At 39.6% G+C, this 21,113-nt stretch overlaps 1 pseudogene; it reads right to left on the reverse strand.

The window, feature by feature from the left end:
* Window positions 1–13,730: 13,730 nt before the first annotated feature.
* LOC124373844 lies at window positions 13,731–16,025 on the reverse strand (annotated as a pseudogene).
* Between the last annotated feature and the right edge of the window lie 5,088 nt (window positions 16,026–21,113).

The raw sequence follows: 21,113 nt of genomic DNA on the forward strand, positions 1-21,113 counted from the left end.
GTTCAGAGGGGCCGCCACTTCAGCAACATTGGGGATGAAACGACGATAAAAAATTTATCATTCCCACAAAACGGGCAATCCCCTTGGCATCCTTAGGAGGAGGAAACTCCCTGATTGCCTGGGTTCTCTCTGGATCAATACAAACACCTCGAGAAGAGACAAGATGACCCAGAAAACGATATTTCAGGCTGAGCAAAACTCACCTTTTCAGGATTGACGGTAAGGCCAGACTCTCGCATCCTAGTTAGAACTTCCTCTTGATGAGTCAAGTGCTCCTCATAACTCTCACTGTACACAAGCAGGTCATCCAGATAGTTGAACACGAACTTAAATTTGACATCATGAAAGATAGAATCCAGGAGTCTGGTGAGTGTTTGGGCCCCCACAGCCAAGCCCATTGGCACTCGGGTGAACTGGTACAAATTCCAAGGCACACAAAAGGCAGTGAGAGGTCGAGACTCGTGTTTTAGAGGAATCTGATGATATGCCTGATTAAGATCAAAATGGAGAAATACTTGGCCTTACCAAACCAGTCGAAAGCAGAATGCAAATCGGGGAGAGGCACGGAGTCAATTTCTATCTGAGCATTGAGCTTTCGATAATCCAGGACCAATCTGGACTTCCCATTAGGTTTCGGCACTAGAAACGCTGGACTGGAAAAATTTGAGCAAGACGGCTCGATTACCCCACTTTTAAGTAAATCATCAATCATATATCTCAGAATTTCCATCTTGGGCGGAGCAAGCTTATATGGATGGGAACGTACAGGACGGGTGTCTGTAAGACGAATCTCGTATTCCAAGAGATTGGTCGTGCCCAGTTTGTCAGTTAGGACTTCAGGAAAACTAGAACAAATCTGCCTTATGTCCTCAGCCTCTTTCGGCGTAAGATGTCCTAGTTGGTCAGGAGGAGTCAAGCTCTTATCTTCCATCTCTAAGGCAGCAGTCCCACGAGACTCGACATCTGAAAAAGGGAACGAGCACCCGCCTGGCGAAAGCAAAGAAAAACATGACTGGAGGCCAAATCCAAAATCATGCCAGTTTTTCCGATAAAATCTGCTCCCAAGGTGAAAGGAAAGGTCAGGTCCTTAGCCACCAAAAAGCTCCAATCCCAAGAGAAATAATTAATTTTGATGTGAATCTGGGCACTACAGATAATAGGTAAAGGTGTGCGTGAAGCAGTCCAGCAGATAAGTGAACTAGGCTCAACCTGCCGTATTAGCCCAGAGGATTTTAGATCTTCAAAAAACGACAAAGAAATCAGGCTGCGTGCTGACCCAGAATCAACCAGGGCCTTCTGCACCACATTCCCCACAAGTACATCCAGTTGTGGGCAGGTTGAGCGGGCAGCCCTTACTCCCTGCGCAGCCAGAGCAGCAACCTCCCCTCTCGGCCAACGATGATAACTGTCCCCAAGTCTATTTCTTTCTGTTTTCTTTCTGTTCTGTATTAAACCAGCTACCCTTTTACCATCAAAATCAGGTACATATTTGCCCTCAAAATTACCTTTACGGCACGAGTCGGGATTACTCGTCCGCAAGCTTACTAGTTTTTTTTATTAAGTGGACAAAACGGTCTAATATGTCCCACTTGCTTGCAGCCATAACAGGTAGGAGGCTGCCTACGGGAAGGAGCAGCTGCTGGCTCAGACTGCACCGGAGCATGGACCGGCCCCGGAGGCAAGTGAGGAAGATGCCTCGACATGGCCTCCCTTTGATCATCCGCATCCTGAACCCCTATAGAGATGATGGAGAGGCGGTCCAAATCCGCAAAAGATGCGGGACGGCTACAAAAAATCAAACGGGAGCGTTCTTCAGGTTTAATGCCCTCCAAAATAAGGCTCACCAACTCCGTTTCGCTCAAGCTCAAGCGCAACACCCGGGCTACCTCCCGTATCTCCCCGACAAAATGGCTCAACGTCTCGTCTGGTGCCTGAGGACGGTAAACGCGTTCCACCACCCGCGAAGCGCTCCCTAACCCGAGCAGGTACAAAGAACTCCAAGATCTCGGCGTGGAACTGGTCAAAGGTGGCACCTCTCTTAAGGCAGTCTAGAAGGCGATCAAAAAGCGGCCTTAAGGAAAACTGCGCTAAAATCTGCATAAGCATGGCATCTGTCATACCAGGAAATTCTCTTAGCTTAAAAACTTCCAGAAGGAAATGGATAAGTAAATTAGTGTCAAGCCCATCAACTCTGGGGAAGTGTTGTAAAACACTCCCCAAAGGATGGGTCAGTTTGCCAAAAGCTAGAAAAGGAAGGCACAACTATAGACGATGCCCTCACCAGCCGCTTCAGGAGGGCCACTACCCATCGGAGACATAGTAACTCTGGGAGGCTCGAAAGAAAGAGCCGGTGGATGGTTAGCAAAAGTAATGGTAGTTGGGAACCTCCGTTGGAGTGACAGCGGTAAATAGTACCCTCTTCTCTTTCACCGAGCGCACCTCACTCAAACCATCTAAGGCTTGTTTTAATTTGTTACTGGCCGAAAAAGCCCAACTTTTAATATCAGAGCTAAACTAGGAGCTGACATAAGTAAAACTATTCTGTCACGCCAATGTAAAAGCTGAGATGCCAATCTAGCCTTTGCTGACCCGGACATGGGAAGTGACTCAAAAATTAATATCGTCTTCTAATTCCTCCATTCGGGTTTTACAAAACTCAAATTCTGTGTTAATTTGGAACTCTGCATTCCAGCTGCGGTCCAACGCTATACAAGCCCGTAATTGAGCTCTTAATGCCCTCACATCTCCCTCGGGCTTCTGTCCTCTCGCCAGGACCTCAAAAACCAACTCGGGCTTGCGTAGATGTTCAGGCATCAGGGAAAACGCCATACCAAACAATTAAGACAAATAAATACAACAATAAACAACAAAGCGTACGCAACAATTACTTAGTAACCTAAGTGAACTCAACTCACAAAAGGCTTACACTGACGAGGTCCAAGTGAAGAACTTAATACCTGCTACCTAATAGTAGGATACCCTGCAAATATACACTAACCACAACCTACAAACACAGAAGCAATAAATATAACAAAACAACACATTGATAGGGGAGAAGTAGAGTACAGTTAGATAAATTTAGCGGTTAAGCAATTTAGAGTCCCTTGCTCCCTGCAAAGGGTAAGTCTGCAGGAAGCAAGACACTAAACAAATTCCACCCGGTATCCTGTGCTAGGGCGAGATCCTAATGAAAAAAAGTTGTGTACTCTAACCTCCCCCTACCTAACATCAACCTACACCAACAAACAAAACCAGAACTGAGAGACAGCTGAGAGAGCAGCTAACCACGCTCTGCTACCATTGAAACCGTACATCGCCGCTCGCACACCCACAGCAAACCATCAGGGAAGCGCGCGCCCATGGTGGCGAACGGGATGCCAGATCAAAACAAAACTAGGTAAAAAAAGAACACCGTGGTCAGTATACTCAGGTTCATTTACTAAGACACAGCATAGGCCTATCCAGTCAATATAAATATATATATATATACTATAAATAAAATAAAAATAAAAAAAAATAAAAAGTGCCTGCAGTAGTATACCTCAAACAATCCTTGTCAGGTGCACCTGCATACAAAAATTAGAAACGCCATAATTTGAAACAAGAAAATGCCAATTCCACCCGGTATCCTTCGGCTAAGGGCGGGCTCCTAATGAAATCCAAGAAATAACTAAATAATATCTAAAACTAACTTAAAATTAAATAACAAAATATAAACTATATAAGTGGCAACAATAACAATAACAAATAAATAAAGAATATGAGCAGGGTATCACAGATGTTGACTAGTAGAAATGTCCATCATGGTGGCCGTCCTTCAGCAGAGCGCAAAAGCGAAGGTTCTCTGCGACCACGCATGATGGAGAGATGACAGCAGAAAATCAACTCATCTCCTGGACCTCATCAGTGAGGGGCCGTAAACTTAGCCGCACATGTCAGAAGGAAAACAGCTCAGCAAAACTAACAAACACTTAATTAAACAAAATATTAAACTGGAGCTACTCCTAACTTGTACACCACGGCTCGGAGTCTTGACGCCACTCTACCGGAAAGGCCAAACGCCTTCAAATGGTCAGTGGGCTCTGCAGCCAATAAACCACACACACATACACTATATAAAACACACATGAGCCGGGGAGATATAGGTATTGAACCGGCTCAATATTTAGGAGTTAAAGGTTGATGAAACCGCTAGAAAAATTGTTTTCTTTAATTATCAGCTATCCCAGACAGGTGAGATTTGACTCGCATGTGTATTACATGTGTTAAGACCTTGCTTTGGAAATAAATTTCAATTTAACGGAAATAGTAGATTTTTCATAAGAATAGACTTTCAGACAAAAGTTTTATATATGTACTTAAATGAAACAGCAACTCAAGCGGTACTAGGGCACCGTAAGTAGAATGAAATGGCCGGAGTAGACGCCTTCTGAGTGCAGTACAAGACCAATATGTAAATATTTTATTTACATATAGATTTATATTTGTTTTTAGTTAAAACAAGAAAAAGTCTACTATAGCATTTGCATAATATAGTAATTCAAAACCAGGAATGCCTCTTTACCCGCTAAACCTGAATCCAGAGGCAATTATGTTTACTATTAAAACCTCTTAGTGATGTGTTTATTGTATCATTATAAATAATATTAAAATGCCATACCTGTTATTAAATATGTAATAACACATGAAAAGAATGGAATTTGGTTATAGAACCGTGAAATAATATTTTAGAGGCTCGACTAAGAAGGACCACTTCACACTAGGCAGTGAAGACGCCGAACACACTGATTTTAACAAGAGTTCACTAGGTTACACATAATGAGTTTATGAACAGTGCATATTCAAATAAAGTGTATAAAATAAACAGTTACCTTTATTTTCATGAGAGGTACCTAACCGTAGTCTGCTGTTGTTGAGGGCCAGGTTGTGATCAGTAAGTGTTGGAAATAGGCTGCTGTCTTGTAGGCAGGCGTGAAGACGGAAGATGTCCCTTCACGGATTCACTCACGCACAATACGACCGCAAACGAATAGTTCATAACACTGTGGCCAGTCCTGTAGAGCACGGTAGACGCGGGTGTCCGGGAGCAGAGACGTTCTGGTAGAGATTGCCAATCCAGAGCACTGACTTTAATGTTAATGTAAATGTACAACAAATAGAATAAACTAATATTTAAATGAGAGAGTAACACATGGGGGGAGAGTAAGTATGGTAAGCAGTGGCTAGAGAGTACATAAGTGCCCCAGGCGGGATCGAGAGTATAATGAGCAAGCGTGCCTACGCTTGCAAGGTGGGCAATTGATAAGTCAACCGTTGTGATTGGTTGGTCAGTGTACAGTAAACAGCTGATTCGGGAAAAAAATGGTTCATTGGTCTGTCACTGTACTTGAATATCTTAATCCAGTAAGGAATGGTATTGTAGGCACTAGGCCGCAGAAAGAGATATAGGATTAATGTAGTATATACAGTTTAGTAAACAAATTCAAATATAGAGTATAAATTGCCCAAAAAATATATACATAATTATTATTCAATAAAAGTAGCCTTTTCATATTAGGCAATAAAAAACAAGTTATTTAATGCAATAATACTTAACATACCGGCCGCCTTGAATCACCTTGGGATTCAATGAGAGCAAGAGCAATATAGGCTCAAATTACAAAGTTTATAGGCGGTGGTAGAGAGACAGTTAATTAATTGTAGAGGTGAGGTAAGAGAAACACCTTCACTGCTGGACGAGTGAGAGTTCCACTTGAGGTCTTGAGATGTACCACTCGAACTGTACCATCTTGTCCTGGAGTGACATCAGTGACCCGTGCAAGGGGCCATGAGAGAGCGGGAGTATCCTGATGCACCAGGACGAGGTCTCCAGGTTGGAGGTTGCGGGAAGGAGTGCTCCACTTGAGGCGCTGCTGAAGAGTCTGGAGATATTCTCGCTGCCAACGCTTCCAGATACGTTGGTGCAGCGCTTGAACCAGATGCCAGTGAGAAAGGCGGTTCGTGGGTATGTCCATCAAGTTCTCTTCAGGCACGGAAACCAGAGGAGAGCCGATCAAGAAGTGTCCAGGCGTCAGTGGGAGAAGGTCGTTGGGATCACTGGAAAGAGCGGTGAGCGGGCGAGAGTTGAGCATCGCTTCAACCTGACTTGTGAGCGTCATGAATTGAGACAAAGTTAGTATGTGGAGTCCCATGACACGTTTTAGATGGTGTTTAGCACTCTTGATGGCACTTTCCCAAATTCCACCTTGATGGGGAGCAGCAGGAGGGTTGAAGTGGAATCGAATTGAACGGTCAGCAGCAAAGTCTTGGACTTTGCGCTGGTCAGCCGTGAGGATTTTGTGTAGGGCATTTTTAGCACCTACGAAGTTCGTGCCACAGTCACTATAAAGGTCTGTGCACAGGCCACGACGAGAAACGAAGCGAGTGAGAGCACCAAGGAAAGCTTCGGTGGACAGGTCCGTCACCACCTCAATGTGAACGGCCTTCGTAACCATACAAACAAAAATACAAATATAGGCCTTAATAATGCGGACAGAGCGTAAATTATGGACCTTGAGCGAAAAGGGGCCACCATAGTCCATGCCGATGGAGAGAAAAGCTCGGGCTGGAGTAATGCGAGCTTTGGGGAGGTCGCCCATGAGAGGGGCGTTATTTTTAGGCCGATTCCTAAAACATGTGAGGCATCTAAAAATGCGAGATCTTACCACGCTGCGTGCAGAGAGGATCCAGACTTGCTGGGAGAGCAGAGAGAGAGTAAGCTGCGCGCCAGCGTGGAGATGTTTTGACATGGACATGGTCAATGAGGAGGTCCACGACAGGGTGCTTCTTGGGCAGGATGCACGGGTGAGACACGTTCGGCGGGAGGTCAGCGTGGCGCAGTCTGCCGCCGACGCGGAGAAGTCCATCCGGACCCTGGAATGGGGCGAGGCGTTGAAGTCTGGTAGAACACGTCTTTCAGTCCCGCAGTAGAGCTAGATCTTCAGTGAAAGCTTCCTCTTGCACGGTCTTGAAAATTCGCAGCTGGGCGGAGTCCCGTTCTGTCTTGGAGAGAGGTCCCGAAGTGGCGGTTTTGGTGAACGACAGTTGTGGATAAAACGCAAGACGTAGGCCATCACGTGCAGCAATTTCCTCCAGGAAGAGTACTGGATGAGGAGGTCCCACGTAGGCGGTGCTGTGGCCAAGGCAATGACAGGAGTGGAATGCTTCAGCTCCCCTAGCTCCTCCAGAGAGACCGAGTCCAGGCTGGAATCAGTATCTGGCCAGGCCGAGGAGGGGAGACGCAACAAGTCGGGTCCATGCCACCAAAGGGGATGATCCACCAATTGAGAGGGAAGGATCCCACGGGAGGCGCAGTCAGCAGGATTGGAAGCACTGGGTATGTAGCGCCAGCACTCCACAGCCACAAGCTCTTGAGTTTGCGCCACACGATTAGCCACATAGGTTTTGAGGCGATAAGAAGGTGTTTTGATCCACGCGAGGGTCACAGTAGAGTCGCACCAGCAGACAATAGAACCAAACTTGTGGGTGGGAGCTAATTGAGTAACACAATATTTCACAAGTTGGGCCAGGAGATGAGCTGCGCATAGCTCCAGTCGGGGCAGCGTCACTCTTTTGAGAGGAGCGACGCGAGTTTTAGCCATAACTTGGCTTACGTGCACCGTGTCATTGGAGGTAGAGCGGATGTAGACTACAGCAGCATAGCCTAGTTCTGAGGCGTCAGAGAAACCGTGCAAGTCCCAGTGAGTAGCAGCAGAGTAGGGGATAGCACGAGGAATTGTAATAGTAGCAACGTGCTTAAGTTCAAATAAAAATGCGTGCCAATTTTTTGTATATTTCTGGAGGGAGCGGATCATCCCAATATATGCCAGAAATCCATACGAGTTGCATGATATTTTTTGCGAGCATTATGCAAGGCGCCAAAAAACCACAGGGGTCATAGACTTGAGAAATGAGACTTAACACTTTACGCTTAGTGGGGTTTTCACAAGAAAAATTAAAATTAAACGTAAACGTGTCAGTCAGAGGGGTCCATTTAAGGCCCAAAATAGAGAAATGAGGCTCCTGAGAGGGTTGCAGAAAAAACTGGGATTTCCCGATGATCTTCAGGAAGGTGTTGCAGAAGTCTCGGAGAGTTCGAGACCCATTTCCGGAGCTCAAAGCCACCGAGCCGAAGGAGTTTGATGAGTTGATCTTGAAGTTCAGCGGCGAGTTCTTCAGTCTCAGCTCCGCAAGATCAGGTCGTCGACGTAGCTCTGGTGCTTGAGAATCTCAGCAGCATGGGGGTAGCGGTGACCTTCGTCTTCTGCCAATTGATGTAGCGTTTTGATGGCCAAGTAGGGTGAACAGTTCAGGCCGTAGGTAACTGTCGTGAGCTTGAACGTGGACATCAAGTCGGTAGGGTGATCACGCCATAATATCAGTTGAAAATGTTGATCGTCAGGATGCACTTTGATTTGGCGGTACATCTGTCTGATGTCACAAGAGAACACTACGTTCTGAAGGCGGAAGCGCAGAAGAATGTCACAAATATTATTTTGCAGCTTAGGTCCGGTCAACAGAGTGTCGTTGAGAGAGAGTCCGGAACTGGTTTTGGCACTGGCGTCAAAAACGACGCGTAGTTTGGTGGTGCTACTTTGTGCCTTAAAAACACCGTGGGTGTGGCAGATAGTAGTGGGGAGTGCTTAAGTCAGGAGTAGGGCAGCCCTGCATATGGCCTAGAGAGAGATATTCATGTATAAAATCAGAATATATAAATTATAATACTCCACATTAGTGGGAGCGTGGAGCTTGCGCTCGAGTGGAATAGAGTCTACTTTCAGCATGAACTTTGGAACTTCCCAGATGAGTACTGGTGTCCTTGAAAGGGAGGCGGACCATATATCGACCCTCACGGTCCCTGGAGTGCGTGGTAGAAAAATATTCATCGCATTGAGTTTCCTCTGCAGACCTTTTACTGGGAGCAGGCAGTTCCTCTTGTGTCCAGAAACGCTGCAGAGAGGCGTGGAGGTCCACCTCAGCAGTCGAGAGAAGAGAGACAGCCATAGTAGAGACAGACTGCGTCAGTGGTGTGCAGGGAGCCGTCCCCATCAGCACGAAACCAAAACAGGTGCCCAGGGCGTGAGGTAAATTGAGACCAAGAGAGTAGGTCTCGTGAGTAAGAATATGTGGAAATAGCGCTCCACCAATAAGCACGTCAATGCCACCAGGGAGGTGGAAGGTTGGATCAGCCAGTGTAATATTTTTTAACCTTATTCATGACCTCCTGAGATATTTGCACTCGTGGGAGATCTACAGTGATTTGTGGCAATATGTGGAAACGAGTGCGGGGCGGCAACTGGGTGGCCAGCAAGAGTTTCCACGCCCAGAGTTAAAAATCCGCGTGTGTGAGCAGAGGTTTGAGAAAGGCCGGCGACATTAATAGTGGCCGGACGGCGCTGTGTACCCAACAGTTGGGAGGCTTTCTCGCTAATAAAATTTAGCATGCTTCCTGAATCAATTAAGGCACGAAAGACATAAGCTTGTCCGTTAGAGGCGGTGAGCTTGACAAGAGAAGTACCCAGAAGAACCGTGGTACTAGGGGCGAGGTCTTGATGCAGTGTGCCATGAGCGTGTAGTGTGGTGTGTTCGGCCGGGCTAGGAGGTGAGAGCGCTGTGGTCGCAGGCGAGGGGCGGACAGCAGGTGTAGGTGTTGCACTGCTCTGTGCAGGCCGGCCGCCGTCACGGCCGTTCTCCACAACGGGACGAACGCGGTCCGATGTACTAACACTGGACCGTGTTGGCCGATCAGTGAAGTGTAGCAAGGTATGATGACGACCACGACATGTTCGACACGTGAATTTAGACTGACGTTAATCTGTGCGTCCCCAAACAAGAAGAATAGCGGTTGTGCTGTTTAATAATCCCGTGCCGTTCTTGAGGTGTCTTTTGGCCGAAGCTGGGACAGCCATAAATTTTATGACCGCTCTGATGGCAAATAAAAACATGATGGGCCTTGTTTATAGGCCGAGGAGGGTGGAGAGGAAGCCGCTAACAAGCTCACGTTTTTAAGAGACGGTTTGGGTTTATCAAATCTGGGTTTTTGACCCAAAATAAGAACTTGAAGCGTTCTTGGGGTCCACAATATTGTCATGTAGACTACTGTCCTCAATGTGGCTGCATTCCAGGTTGAGAAACTCAATTATTTGTTCAACCGAGGGCAAAGTATGAAGCTCTTCCTTTTTTCGAAACTGTTCTAGGCGTGTGACCATCCGATTATCAATCTTGCGTAATAACAAGGCTGAGAGAAGTGGGTTGTTACTAGTGAAGTCATTGTTTAGTGCTTTAAGTGATTGCGTATGTTCGTGAAAAAGATTAAGGAAAGCACGGATATTCTTCACAGATGTGCTGGAGATGACAGGAAGGTCTAGTATTTGATTTAAATATAGTGTGAGTAGACGCCTAGTATTATGGTAGCGATCCTTCAGCAGCTGATAAGCGATTGCATAATTTTGCTCAGTTATATTTAGCGACTTTATCAGAGCGAGTGGTTCGCCTGAAAGCACGCTCAAGAGATATTGAAATTTCCATTACATCGCTTAAGTGCGCATTGTTGTGTACGGCCTGTTCATAAACGTTGATGAACGTACAGAAGTCCAAGGCAGCTCCGTCAAAAGTTTTTAATTCCAATTTCGGTAGCCGGACGTTTGACTTGAGGGGAGGCAGGCGGAATAGTTTCGCTTTTATTAGCTTTAGCTTGTCTCTTGGTCTCAATCATAAGCACGTTAGCAGAAATGTAATCAACTAACTCGTCCACGCTCGCTAATGCGGAATAGTTAGGTGTATAGTCGGCATCCACTTTTAATTCCAACTCGTGGCACAAGTCTAATATTGCTGAAAATTCCTGTCTAAGTCTCTGAATAGATTTAGCTCTGACAAGCAACTGCTGAAGTATATTTGGATCGGAAGTCTTCTTAGTTAAATCATAGATACTTTGTATCTGAGAAAAGAGGTGTTCTCGCTTTTGCATTGGCCACTTTAAGAGACATCGCCATGTTGAAAGTGTTTGTAGAAAATTAATCAATTTGAGTAAAACTTCAAAGGTGAAAAGTAAACAAAATATTGTCCTCTTGAATTGAGACAGTGATAAAAATAGAAACTAAATTATTTTCCTCTGAAGTATTTTCCCCAAGAAATAAGAAGTATCTAAAACAATATAATACAATGAAAAAAAAAATTAAAAAATATTGTTTAGTTTTTTTGAGGTAAAAACTCAATAATAATGCAATAAGTAGAGTAGGCTCGTATAGGCCTATAGTATAGTTTTGTTTCGAGAAAATAAAATACACTGTTATTATGGAAAAACGTAAACAAGACAAGTTGTTATTAAATAATAAACAACAATTAAGGTTATTGTTGAGCTAAATTCAGCTATAATGTAGCAGAGGCTCTGGAAACATTATGCGCACGTACTACATGTAAACTGTCAGTGGTAAAGTATGGTAGTGTTGTGACAGTAACCATAAACCATGCATACATATGCGTGAGCAATGTTCAAATAGAAATTATAATAAACAATTGTGAGCAGTAAGTAGCCTTTTTTTCTTTTTAAGCTGAGACTAGAATATAGTGTTGACAAAATAAACATTTAATTTTGCAATAAGGGTGCAAGTCCTGCTCAAGGTAAAGTGTCAATAACCAAGATTGTTTATATTTAACCTGCTTAGAATAATGCGTATTACAAGTAGGGCTGATAACCAGCAAGTATTGAGAAGCGGTAACCATTAAACACAGTAATCAGTTCACCTGTGCTGTAACAGTCTGAAAGCTTGTTTGTCAACAAAACAATGCAGTCGACAGAGCACCACAGCTGATATGATCAGACGTCACAGCTGATATGATCACAGCTGATATGACTGGAGAGGGGATTGGAAAATCGATATGCACGGACTTTGCAATCGTGAAAGAACCTGAAACCACACTTTGAAATATGCACTGTATATAGCTTATAAGAGTTGAGATTGCACTGATATTCACCAATGGACTAAAGTTCTTATTATCCGGCTCGCTAAGGACCATGAAAAGAATGGAATTTGGTTATAGAACCGTGAAATAATATTTTAGAGGCTCGACTAAGAAGGACCACTTCACACTAGGCAGTGAAGACGCCGAACACACTGATTTTAACAAGAGTTCACTAGGTTACACATAATGAGTTTATGAACAGTGCATATTCAAATAAAGTGTATAAAATAAACAGTTACCTTTATTTTCATGAGAGGTACCTAACCGTAGTCTGCTGTTGTTGAGGGCCAGGTTGTGATCAGTAAGTGTTGGAAATAGGCTGCTGTCTTGTAGGCAGGCGTGAAGACGGAAGATGTCCTTCACGGATTCACTCACGCACAATACGACCGCAAACGAATAGTTCATAACACTGTGGCCAGTCCTGTAGAGCACGGTAGACGCGGGTGTCCGGGAGCAGAGACGTTCTGGTAGAGATTGCCAATCCAGAGCACTGACTTTAATGTTAATGTAAATGTACAACAAATAGAATAAACTAATATTTAAATGAGAGAGTAACACATGGGGGGGAGAGTAAGTATGGTAAGCAGTGGCTAGAGAGTACATAAGTGCCCCTGGCGGGATCGAGAGTATAATGAGCAAGCGTGCCTACGCTTGCAAGGTGGGCAATTGATAAGTCAACCGTTGTGATTGGTTGGTCAGTGTACAGTAAACAGCTGATTCGGGAAACAATGGTTCATTGGTCTGTCACTGTACGTGAATATTTTAATTCAGTAAGGAATGGTATTGTAGGCACTAGGCCGCAGAAAGAGATATAGGATTAATGTAGTATATACAGTTTAGTAAACAAATTCAAATATAGAGTATAAATTGCCCAAAAAATATATACATAATTATTATTCAATAAAAGTAGCCTTTTCATATTAGGCAATAAAAAACAAGTTATTTAATGCAATAATACTTAACAACACAGGTAACTGCTAGTTTACAATGTGCAATATACTGACTCATTTTCCAATCTATTACACAATGAAGAGTTAATAAGTTGTACAATTTCTATATTTTGGATGAGTATTCTTTCGTGTTTAACGAGGCGAATTAGTTTAGAAAAAAGAGATTTTATAAAAGATTTTATATCATACTATGAATCTGTAGAGTACAAATATTTTGCTTTATATGAGAACCTAATTAATGAAAAGTATAGTGACACTGTTTTAGGCTAAAATTTATTAACCCATTAGTGCCCAGGAACTTTTTTTTCTCAGATTTAGATTTTTCTTTAATATTGTAACAAATTAGTCCTATAAACACCAAATATATGTGTATTAGGCTCAGTATATACTTAAATGCTATATTATGAGGTGCCAACAAATGTGGGCACTGGGCATACATGGGTAGGGTCAAAGTTATTAAGCAATTGTTAAAAAATACAGAGTTAGTGGTTTAGGTTAGGTAAATAACCACTACAATTGTATCATATATTCTGTTTATTTTATTACAAAATATATAAAAACCATTAAGGATTAAGAAAAATTAAAAAATGTTACAAATGGCAGGACTATTTACATACATGTTGTCAAGTTCAGGAGTGAAAGTTTTCAAAGCATTTTATATGACATCCAACAAGACACTGTTTACACTTTTTCCATGTGTTCTTTCTACAGAGGCCACATCGTATTTGTGTCGGGTTAGTTTCCAGGACATGAAGACTGTTGGAAAGCCGCACACTTTCTTCAACCCGTTTCTTTTCCAGTGACAGACACACGGGAAGCTCTCTGACGTTGTGGGGTATATTTCTGGAAGTATGTCTGCACAATATGTCTTATAAAGGACAGTAGGTCTTTGGGATCTTCTCTTCCTTTTGGGGTGAGCCTGTATAATTGCCAAGCATTATTCATTGTAGCATTTAAAAGGTACGCTAGAAGTGCCCAATACCATTTCCGATTTCTAATGCCAATTCTATTGGTTGATATATTCTGGTCAAGTTGATCAACCCCACCCATGTAAGTGTTGTAATTTATGATACAGGCAGGCTGTTGAACATCAACTTGACGCTTTGCCACACGACACCATCTCTTGGCCTTACCCATGGGCTGTACGCCACATCTTGTTGAAGCAACAGTTACAACATTGTTGTCATTATACCTTACCAAGGTGATACCTGTTTTTTGTTCAGTAAGTTGATCGTATGAACCTCGTGATTCCTTTTTCAAAACAGTTGCTTCCTTGAGTGGGGCATTTTCAACTCGGTTAGCCTTTATTGTGTCTGTAGCATCGTGCCCCTTTTCTGACAAATAATTTAGTAGTTTTAAAGAGGTAAAAAAGTTATCCATATAAATACTGTATGTCTTGTTTTGAGGCAGCTCACTAAGGATATCTATTACAACTGAACCACCCACTCCAATTTCAGGGATGGTGTTACCTGTTTTCTTACCTTGGTATGGTTCAGCCTGAATCAAATACCCCAGGCGGGTACATACACACCAAACTTTGTACCCAAACCGTATAGGTTTCCCGTGTATATGCTGTTTAGCACCATGTCGTCCAAAGTATGGAACCATTGATTCGTCGATGCTTATATTTGCATCGCCAGGGTAAGCTTGAAGCCATCGTTCATTCAACATATTCCACAAAGGACGTATTTTGGCAAATTTATCTGAGACATCTAAATTTGCATTATCACAGACATGAAAATATCGAAGAATCTCTTCAAACTTGTTTTCTGCTCATAGCTTTTGACACAGTGTCATGATGAGTGTCCGGAGATAATTCCCAGTACATCCTCTTCCGTGGTACAATACAATATCCACTCAGAAACAATATTGCCATGAATATGCGCATTTCTTCTATTGAAACATTAAAAGATTCATTACCACTTTGCAAGGCATAAATATTAGTACTCTAAACAACATGTTCGATAATCTCATTAGTTAAAAGTTTTTTCAAACATTTCTGTTGGAGTGAAATCTTTTTCGAGCCACGAAGGCCTTTCAAATTCCCTCTCAGGCTTATTAGGAATGTCAACATTATTCCATGTTCTTTGTTTATCTGTTTTTGTCTTTTTTCTTGTATTTGACTTGTGGGAACTCGGTTTTGTTTTAATTTTTCTTTTCAAACTTTGGAAGCGACTGAGATGGAAGGTATTGTGATTGATTTATATTGTTCACTTGTAAAGATTGAGAAGTGCTTGGTTCTGTAGGTATGTATTGTCTTTGTAAAGAGTCTGATTGTACCGATTTAAATGTAGACACAGTTGCTTTCGGAATTACAGTTATAGGTAATGAAGACTCGCCGCTTAGATTGTTATCAACTATGTCTTGTTCTGTACATACATCTACTTGTACAATACCATCATTTGTGAACTGTTTTGCCTTTAACTCTGCGGCTCCACGCAGTTGATTTCCTGTGAAGTGAGTGAAGTCGGTGTCGCCATCGTCACCGCTATGCTCATCACTCAATAGAGGGTTTTCAGGCGGTTGAATAAAAACATCAGCCTCCACAAAGTCGACTTCATCGAATAAGGCAGTGACTTCTTCAACGTTTAACCTGTAAAGGAGCAAAAATATTACATATTAACCATAAATTTATATCATGCAAAACAATAGTCTTGAATTCAAAGAACTCAAAACCCACTGATCAATCTTAGTTTTACGTATTAAAAAAAATAAATGAATCACATTTTTACAGTTACATAGGCCTCTATTTTTACTACCCAGTGAATCATAATTTTACCAGTTTGATTCATGTTATATACCATTAAATAATAATAAAACACCACCAGCATATATGCCCAGTGCCAACATATGTTGGCAGATTGATGAAAAAATACCCCTACTCTCTTGTGCCCACTGCCAACAAAAGTGGGCAGTTCACTTTAACTACAAATTATTCTTACAATTATTTGAATTTAAGGGCTAAACTATAAAAACACATTAGTTTAAGTCTATGTAAAAGCAAACATAACATTATGATTTTATAAGATTTTATTTGAAATATTATAGTATTACTTACCAGTTGTTTTGATCCATTGAGGTTAGAATACACAACAAAACAGAGCTGTCATTTGTAAACAACTGCCAACTACAGTACACCAGGTGCTTTAGTGAGTGCAGAGTGGCCAACCAGACATATTCCAGCACCAAATTTCCCTCGATAAATTTTTAGTGTATTGTGACGTATTTTAAAATGCAGCGCCCACAAAAGTGGGCACTGGGCACTAATGGGTTAAAATGAATTCAGTGGTCTAGTTAAAAGAAAACTTTTTGTGAAAAGTTTCTGAAAACAATAATTTATACACATATCTAAATTACGAGAATTTACGAGACTATATTGGGGGACGCTGCCTTAGGTCCCCCTGGAATAAGCACTAATATGGGCAGTGATATCACGCTTGAGGGGAGCTTATCTAGTTGATGGACACGGTTAAGGCGCTGAATTAGCTCCCCAAAGTTTCAATATTTTCCCGCTATTTCATACACTTTAGAGTAACTTATTACAGTTGACATAGAGCTACAAAAATTTTTCAACACCAATGTTACAAAGAATAATAGGTTTTGGAATATGTGTTATCGTTAGATTATAAAAATAAAACACTGCGTTTCGAGATTTTAGGTATTACTTAATATTAAACAAAATTTGATTTATTTAATTACATTATACTATTTTATTATTTATAAAAGAAATTATCTTTTATAATTTCTACATCTACAAAGATCATTGTATCCCTGTATTTAAAAGTTTGATTGATTTGTTTGATTATGACTAACTTATTTTCTATTAGAGCATTTCAAATATTAGTTCTTATCTTTAAATATAGTTTACTTTAACTTAAACTTACATTAACTCATAAAACGAGTTAATTCACACGAAAACGGTTAGCTCCATATATGTTTTCAATATCGGAATACACAAAAAATGTAAAATTTTTTAAAATAAATGTAAATAAAACCACTTAAAACTGTATAGTTATCTACTTTTGAAAAGGAAAATGTAGAATATAAACTATTTTTGACAAAGTCCAGCATAAAATGTCTGATACATATTCTAAAAATCCTTTCTAATCATATAAATAAATATTGTATTACTTTTAACATTACATTAATATTTATTTAACTGCGAAGGCTAAATAAACTAACTATATATTTATTTAACTTAATGTGTTATTTTAAATTAAATGCGATAATGTAATGGGATAACAGCCTTTCGTGTTTATGGAGTTGCTGTTATGTAAAAATTACACAAATTATTATGAATAAACGTAATAAAATAAAATATTCGTGGTGAATTAAAATGGAAGTTGGGCCTTATTTTAATTAAAAAAAAGTTTATTTAAAATAATAATTAAATTTTTATTAAGGCCAATACCTCTGCCATTTGTAAGATATTAAATTATTTTATCTTTATTCCATGGTTTTTTAAAACGAAAAACAACAAATAAAAATTGTTTAATTTTCATATCGTTGAGTGTTAAGAAACTAAAGTAACGTCTGTTGCAGCGTTTAAAGTCAATGGAGTTATCTTAATTAGATTTTATTATTTTTAAACTATTAGATTTCTAAAATGAGTTCTGGAGATTTCAAGTATTTTCCTATGTGCTTAATTTATTATTGCACGACTCTGTTTAATGAGATAAATAATAACTTAGTTTCCAGCTGAACTCTAACACACGTTCTTTTTCTCACAAGACTAATATATACGTTTGAAATAGTATACCATTTCTAAAAAAATTCATTTTCTGTAAAACAGAGAAAGAATATGGCGTGTAAATAAACTGCCGACCGATTATTTCTGGACGTCACAAATACTGTTTAGATTGGGTCAAAGGTTACGTGAACCGTTTGTTTTAGAAGACGCAGTTAATACAATTTGTGAAGTTCCTCTTAGCCCGTAAGCTGGCCGTAGCGTCATTTGTTTCCTGTTGTGGCAATTTTATGGTTGATATATGATAAATAATAATATTTCCGTATTGTAAACTTCTCTTATTATGAGTATCCCTATGTTTTATAAATATATATTTATAAAACATAGAGGTACTAATGATAAGAGAAGGTTACAATACGGAAATATTATGATTATATAGAATATTTCTTAATTTTTCTACATTGCAGCCAAGAAAAGTCTCTTTAAAGTATGTATGGTAACTGAAGCCTACAATTTTCGTCAAACGTGAAAAATATGTATTTTTCGACCATTTATCACATGAGTTAACTTCTGCTGTGTACAGAAAGTTTATTTTTCAAGTAAATGTGTATATAAATATAATATATTATCACTATTTTCGTAATGTTTAGAAAAAAGTGTTCTGCAGGGTAAAACAGCAATAAAATAATAGTGTTTTGTTAAACAGTTTTTAAACATTGCCAACCCACTGATATCCCCCTTATTCCATGGTTTACATAACATAGTTTAAAATCAGAAATTGACATATCTAAGCGGTTCACCACGTTACTGTTCTGTTCATATAAAAATCACAAGGCGAAATCTTCGAAGTAATCCAATGAAGTAGTTGGTACAGCTTACTCCGATCTTGCTCATTACAAAGATTTTATTTTGACTTTCTTGCCTTTGTTGTTATATGAACGAATCTAGATACTTACGCTGCTGAAGTATTATACATATACAAATTTTAACTATAATTTTATTTCAATTACATATTATATTGTAATAAGTATTAGGGATGCCTTCAAATGTAAATATGAGTGAACTACTCTAAGGTGTTGTAAAATCTTGGAGTACTTTGTTCTATTAGATTGAATAAGTTTGCCACTTAAAATTGATCTGTATTATATTACGCAAAAAGAGGCATAATTTTCCCGGTTGTATGGACTGTGGAAACATTCCAACTGAAACCAAACTAAACACTTAAAATAATTTTACGAAGTAAATTCTTGGAAGGAACGCACGAATGTTTTTTTGCCATCATGAATAGCACTAAAAGGCCTGTAGGCACAGAATACAAAATTAATATTAGAACATTTCTGTAAGTGTTATGATATTTCAAATCCTCTCAATTTCATGATTAATACTTGAAATTTTAAATATACATTATATTTTGCAGAAGATGTCACATAACCTGAGAGGGATATTTTATAGAGACGTTTATGTTGCGATGAGTTTGAAATGAAGATTAGAGAGGAGAAAATACTGAAAAAAGTTAGCGTAATAGTTTTTCTTCATAACGAGGACCAATAACACATTTCAGGAGCACCTACACTGATGTGTTTTTTTACGATTTAGAGACGAATTCTCTATTCGTCCAAGCACGCAATTTTTAATATTAATTTTGTAATAAAATGTTATATATTCTTTTAGATGCTGCTATTTGTGGTAAAACTAAATAATTGTACGCATAATGGAACCATTTAAAATATAGCAGAAAATTTGACAAATTATTACTGTATTCCTAATAGGCTGAGCCCTAAGTGAAGCCTAACACTCGAAGAACTACACAGGTACAATTTCTTATGTCAATCTATTTATAGGTACCATATAATTCTGCAGTATTTTTACCATTACAAAATCATAGATAAACGGTTATAAATGTGACTGGAGCTGATGAAGAGACATTCCCCGCCACGACATGACATCATATGGTAATTAGGTCGTGCTCGGGGTTAGATTAGTTCACTTCAACTTCTTAATTGATACCGACTTGATCAGAATTAAGCTTTTGTACTTCCTGCTTATATTATATTTCGTCCAAAATCTTAGCAAAAAATTAGCATCATTACTGTGTGAGTATACCAATTACATGGTATACTTTAAATAAAAATAAAAATTTAATAAATAAAATTTTATTTTAGAATTGTAAATGGATAGGGAATAAAAAAGTAAATTTATATTGTAATCCAGCGGCAGGCACAACGCGCTTGGAATCTGGTCTAGACCTGACTTGATGGCAGTGATTGCCAAACAATAGTCTACAATGGACTCAATCTTTTGTTAGGCGGCGAACCTGCGTTGAGAGAGATTCAAACAGGCCTGCAGGAACAGGAGCGTAGTCGGTGCAGGCCGAGAAAACACGCTCTCCTCCCTTTCCGAGTTGAGAAGCGATAGAGTAAAGTCTTTAGTGCGAGTTTAAAAGTAGTGTCGGGCGTAGGATCCGTTGGTATAGATTATTTTAATACCGAACTCCAAGACCTTCACGACCAAAGAGCTAAGTACTTTTGACTGAATTATTAAATTTTTCTAAATTTGAAATTTGAAAATTTAAGAAATGAATTAATTTGAAATTGGAATTGAAATTTGAAATTAACGATCAAATTCTGTTGAGTGTGAACTAATATATATCTAAATTGTAAAGGAGTTATTTATTTAAAGTCAAACGTAAAAATTTAATTGAAATTATAGGGATTCTAGTTAAAATTAAGAGCTGCAGGTGCTGCACCATATCCTGTAGGAACTTGTGAAAAAATTCCTGTTGAGAACTGTTTAGATTTGTTTGAGAATTTTATTTTAAAGAAGTTTATAATTTTATTTTATTAGTTTTGAGAAGAAGCCTATTTATTTTATTTCATACAAATTTATTCAAGATTATTATTTTATTTTATATTTTATACACACGTATTTGGAGGACAGTGAGTCCATGTTAAATCGAAAGTGCCTTGCCTAAGGAAGTAGTAATTTTAAACTATTGTGCAAAACATTTCATTGGTGGAATACAAGGTTAATAATTGAAATTTGGATTGATTTAATAAACCTGAATATTTCTAAAAAAGGTGCAGTTTTAATTTCCACCAGTATCTACTTAAATCTTATGAGTTCGAGAATATTTAAGGTCATCATAATAAAAACAAAAAATTTTGTATATTAACATTTAGTATACAAATAAGTGCGCAACTCTGCTTTATTCTGGTGAACCTTAATAAAATTGAACTTAGTGGTTGTTCATTAATAAGTGGCTTGGATACTGGAAATTTATAAAGTGTTTAATATTAAACTTTTAAAATGGCACTTAAGGTGGACTTGTTAACCAAGGAGGAATTGGACTATGAAATTAGGTTAAGAGGTGTGGAAGTGTCTCCTAGTCTTAAAGTGATAGATTTAATGAAAAAGTTACGGCAGTTAATAAGTCTTGATGTAAATAGTAATTATTTGAACCTGAGTGGAAAGGTCGC

The sequence above is a fragment of the Homalodisca vitripennis genome, unplaced genomic scaffold (assembly GCF_021130785.1).
Source record: "Homalodisca vitripennis isolate AUS2020 unplaced genomic scaffold, UT_GWSS_2.1 ScUCBcl_6495;HRSCAF=13729, whole genome shotgun sequence".
NCBI classification, from domain to species: Eukaryota; Metazoa; Arthropoda; class Insecta; order Hemiptera; family Cicadellidae; genus Homalodisca; species Homalodisca vitripennis.